General features: G+C 45.0%; 1 long non-coding RNA gene across 1 annotated transcript; it reads right to left on the bottom strand.

Moving 5' to 3' along the window:
- Positions 1-453: 453 nt before the first annotated feature.
- On the bottom strand, positions 454-5,240 carry LOC135829586 (uncharacterized). The gene is made up of 2 exons (XR_010555865.1): positions 4,946-5,240; positions 454-1,040 (listed from the first exon to the last, which is right to left on the bottom strand). It is a non-coding gene; the product is annotated as an uncharacterized LOC135829586 (long non-coding RNA).
- Positions 5,241-5,482: the final 242 nt, after the last annotated feature.

Here is a 5,482-nt window from a genome sequence, read left to right as displayed (position 1 = left end):
TACTTGACAATTTCCAACTCTACGACCACCATGCCAGCTCAAGCAAAAAGAAGCAAAGGAAGACGGAGATTTCTACTTGTGCAGCCATTCAGGGAGGAGCACGAAGGCTGTTTTAACATTACATGATTCGACTGTGCACGCACTTTCCAAAAGTGTACTTATCACGCACCACGTGAACTCTTAGGCTGTTTGCAGTGCGATATACTTACATGTGCATACCCTTGCCGCACATTCACACTCCAGTACAAAACATAATTATGCAAATATGTAATGCACATAATGTAACATTCTACGCTTGAAAGCAGATCAGCATTCGAACTTTTTCATTGCCTTCAGGCTGCAACAGCATATTGCAAGAGGGCACAATGGTCCAACCCAACATCTTCCAGTGAACACCATCGGCCATGGCAGTACAGACCATCTGACATTCACTCACACCACCCACATAGAAGAGAAGCAATGCTGATACTTCATAGTTAACACGTTACAAATACTACTGAGGGTGCATATAGGCAGTACACCAGGTTCAGGATGCATTGATCCATTCTTCTGATTCAACTACCTCAGCTGCTCATTTGATCTATGGCTATGCATGCTGTCGTCAGTGAGCCACATCATTGCGAAAGACTGATGACGGAGAGATCATTGCGCGTGTGTAGTCACAATACTATCAGAGAAATACGTTGGCAAATATAGGAATACTGTGGACAAAATTGTACACAATAACCTGCCTTGAAGCAAATCTCAGAAAGAAAGCGCTGTGCAGATGCATGTCAGCCGCTTCAGATTCAGTCACTTCGTGAGATCCAATATTCTTCCAACTGTACTGTTCAGCCTTCGGTGATCCACAGAGACAGACAAACAATCTGTTCCGTCCTTCCACATGAGAAACAGAGAGTGAACATGTTCCAGTTCATTCCAGTATGAAGGTGGCGGATACAGGCAATGAAAGTCATCGTTGGGCCAACATGACCAGCCTTCAGACATGAGTTCTCAGAGACCTTCGCTCATGATAATGGTATTCACCCTTGGCTACAATCCTGCAAAACACGTGAAAAGATTGCAGCAAAACAAACTGGATGTTATAAAGAAGCAATTTAGGAAAACTAAGCCTATCGTATGTGTAGTACAGTGAAGCTAAGATACAACACCCAGCAGGCAGGCAAACTTGATAATATCCGATGAATTAGCATGCCTGGACATGGCACACCGGGTACAAAATATGCAACCAGCATAACGTTTCCACCAGTATTGATAATCTATCGTAACGTTATTATCAAACTACATAACTGCTAAGAATGTGCAACTACTAACATAAGGTACGATCGGCTTCGAAATCCAATGATTATGAGCAAGCGCGCATATATTTCTACATGTGCCATGTAGATAGAGTGTTTCATCAGGTTCCGTAGGCATGGATCCACAGTTCATTGTTCTGCTTCAACTACCGTAGCTGTGATGTACAAGTTTTGATCTCTGGCTACGCATGATGGTATTAATGAGCCCAATGGCCCACAAAAACCGAAGTGATGAAACTTTCTGCCGTGGGCAGAGGGATCATCGAGTTGCCCACTCTTGGTTATGTACTCATGCCATTACCAACTATCAGTGCACAAGTACTGCTACGCCCTCACTATGATCCATTGCAACAATATCACCAGGCACATGCATGCTACTGCACCCATTAAACCAAGAGTCGCAAATAGGAAAATCTTTGCTGTGAACCACAGCTAGCTATAAGGTGCTTTGAGTCCAGTTTTGTGGGAAAGTTGCACTGCATGATGCACAATACCACATTGAGCGAAATTCTTTTTTTCACATAGCGTGAAGTGTCTCTCGAGAAATGCAATGCACAATGCATAGCACATCGCAGAAAAATCTTGTATTGCACCTGCAGTCTAAAACTGCTTGCCAGCCAGAGCTCTTGAGTCACATGCACCAGCATGCAGGAAGTGATGCCCATCACGTGTCACCCAACCTAGAAGTGAAGCTGGACTCAATTTCCCGTGATACGACCTGTGATGGAGCTGCAACAACCAGCGATGCAAGTTTGCAGTCCAATTATTTGAAACTGGCCCGCTATGTTGCTGAGAACGTACTCAAGGCAACATTTGAGAAATTACCTTTCGAAAAAATGTTCGGTACAAACATGGCCGGATATTGTTTAAACTTTACGGTACTGTGTGAAGAAAACAACTATTTTATTGCATAGACTAAAGGAGCTATCCAGCATTATCCATAATTTTCACGAAATGAAAGAAGGACCCTCCTCCAACCCCCCCCCCCCCCCCGATTGATGTCTGTAATATCAATATTTTTTCGAAACGAAACTCCCCTTGACCCACCCACAAACGAAACTTTTTCTCCTCGTGTAAAAGATCGACAATTATGGACCCGGCATTATCGATAATTTTCAAGAAATGAAAAGTTTAGTGATGAGTAACTTGTGACCGTCCCCCACCCCCCCCCCCCCCCTACTCACCCCTCAACGAAAAAAAACTGGAATGGACTAGTGTTTCAGCTATCAATATTTTTCATTACGAAACCCTTCTTGACCCACCCGCCCATGAACGATTTTTTTCTCGTTTCAAAGATACTCAATCTGTTAAAGATAGATAATTATGGACGGCCCCTAACGTGCCAGGTTAAAAATGAATGGACCGTAGAAGATTGTTTGTGATATCCCACGATCAGAACAGGTGACAACCAACACTACACGGCTGTATACATGATGTACTGCATTTACTGGGTGCAACGCAGGGAGTTGTAGCATCTAGGTAGACAGCACAGGCGACTGTAAAGCTAAATGACATGGGGTTCGACCCAGGGGTTCCTGTTTCAGCCACCCTTGGGGCACCATTGGGCAGATCTATACACGCTCGTACATGGTATTGCTAACCTGGGCCGTTCTCAGGGTCAGTAGGTCAAGGCCGTGATCGCGGGTTGCACAGATCATGGAGAACCTCCAAATCCTGAACCAAAATTCTATAAAGTATTGTGTAGTCTCCCTACAGTGTAGGTGCTATGACTCCCTGGTGCGATGTACCTGCTGGTAAATAGACAAAGTGCAACCAGGCCATAATTCGGATAGAGCAGACGATCCTGTCCTGGACCCTGTTCCACATTCAAAGTATCTAGACTCATATAGTGAGGGAGGAATATTGTGGTACTGACTCCGATTTTCATGCGCTAAGAAATTATCAAGTATATGTAACTGTAAGTGATAATCACTCAAAGTACGAAGCTAACAGTAATATTCACTGGTTAGAGGGAAAGGCACAAACGGGAAAGGTCTGAAGAAAAAATTGACTGTCACCACCAGGATTCGAACCAGGGACCTTCGCTTGAGGCCAGCGATGCTCTAATCACTGAGCTAAGGTGTAGCCGTCATCCCAGCCGAGATCGTTCAACATTTTCTTCAGACTTCGTAACGCACACTAACAACATCAGCTAATGGTATATGTACTCTTTTTCGATTGTACATGCAAGCTCTACCTTGTGATGTTGAGCTCTCTTCGTTTGGTGGGGGTACTCCGATCGTCTAATGTGAACCACAGTCCACCTACAATTCTACATTTGCAACGTTGTCCAATGTGCATCAGCACGCATTGTACATAACTGTTACAGCAGAGTGTAGATTATCCGCACCCCTCGGGCGCACGCTTTCTCCAGGGGGTTTGGATGGGGAAAAATTCGGATAACGGAGCAGTCACACATCCATCTAAGACTTGCACATTCCTTCACGTTTCCATCAGTTCTCACATTCTCTTCACAGGAACTAGACACACTCTAACTCCTCAATATGAAATTTCGAATAAGTGATTGTTCGGAATATCGGCATTCTACTGTACCGTAAAGTCGCGGATAAAAGCCGGGCTTATAAGCACATAAGCCGCTTTCTCCATCAGGTTTTAATGCAAACCATGCTTATTATGCACCACTGATATTTTTGCCAGACTTGTATGCCAGGCTTCTACGTGCGACACGCGTAAATCTACCACTGACTACCGGTATGGCGGCAGTTTTACTATGCACCATACATAGCGCATGCACTCTTGACCCACCCGATCCGCGCTTGCATAGAGCAAGGCTTCTACGCGCGACGGGCTTATATGCATTCGACCCGTTTGATTTTCAGGCTTCTATCTGCGATGTGCTTGTATGCAAACCCGGCTTTTATCCGCGACTTTACGGTATTCATATTCACGCTCTGGAACAGGAGATCCTAGTTCGACTCAGACTGCCCTTTCCATAATACGTTTCCCATGTACTCGCAGTTCTTTTATCGGAACATCTTTTCTTCCCAACCTCAAATCCTGTGCAACACCGGTTGGCTTTCCTCAGTTTCCTGAATGGTGTTACCTCTCAATAGAAGCATGAGTGGCCATTCAATATACCGGTATAGTAAAACATGTCCATAATTATCGGAGAAAGGATCGGATGTGGCTAAATAATTTTAAACTGTCCACCTCTCCTCACTGCGCTCTTGGTCCACATTTACCACACCATAGCGAGGAAGTTTGTTCTTGAATAGATGCTCTACATCCTCCAAACATCTATCCAAGAACAAACTTCCTCGCTATGGTGTGGTGAATGTGAGCCAAGAGTGCAGTGGTGGACAGTTGCAAATAATTTTACTACAATGTGCTAAGCAGAACAGAGGCACTAGCACCTGGGTGGAAACTATTCTGAATTTTGAATGCCACGGAAGGCTGAAGGATACCCATGAAACCACTGCCAAAGCAAACACAAATTTGAAAAGCAGTGCATGCATGGTGGCGGTGGGAAAAAGGAGCCAAGGAAAGTGTGTACATATTTTTGTTGAAAGAATGAGAATTCAAAGAAAGCTGGCTGCTTCCTCTATTTCCATGATCGGCCAGTGCCTGCAGCACGAACAGTACATTGTATTACAGGTATGTGCATAGACAGACAAATAAACACTAACCTGAGCATGGGTACCGCTTGTATTCGTGGTCAGGAAAGTGAAAGTACGAACGAAGGAGAAGAAGATTGTTGACCATGGCGAACAACTGCATATCCAGAGGGCACACGGCTTGCCAGAATGGGTCGGCTACATCTTCGCTAATTTTCTATCCTAACAACATTCAGCTTCGAGGTCAAGGACGACGGCATTTTTGGAAAGAAATTTCGAATTTTGGAGAAGAAGCTTGCTTTCGGAAAATGTTCCTTTCACGCAAGGCAGCATGCCAGGTCAGGCGTGTGAACCAGGTGACCTGTGTCGGCAGATCCACGTTTACGTTCCAGGCCAGGCCGACAGTTTTTTGACCAAGCCGTGAATCGCCCTCGCTCGGACTCCCCCGGCTACGAAGGAGTAATTTTACAACTCTTCAGGCCAGCTACAGGTCTCTGATGCAGAGCTGCAAGTGACGGATACCGGATATCGGTCATTTGCAGCCACTACTAGTAGGCACTTCAGCCGGTTTTTTCCAGTCGGGTTTCTCCCAGGTTTAGCATCGTAAAT

Source organism: Sycon ciliatum, chromosome 13, assembly GCF_964019385.1.
Source record: "Sycon ciliatum chromosome 13, ocSycCili1.1, whole genome shotgun sequence".
Classification (NCBI taxonomy): domain Eukaryota; kingdom Metazoa; phylum Porifera; class Calcarea; order Leucosolenida; family Sycettidae; genus Sycon; species Sycon ciliatum.
Note: the sequence above shows the minus strand (reverse complement) of the source record. Positions and strands in the feature narration are given on the sequence as shown.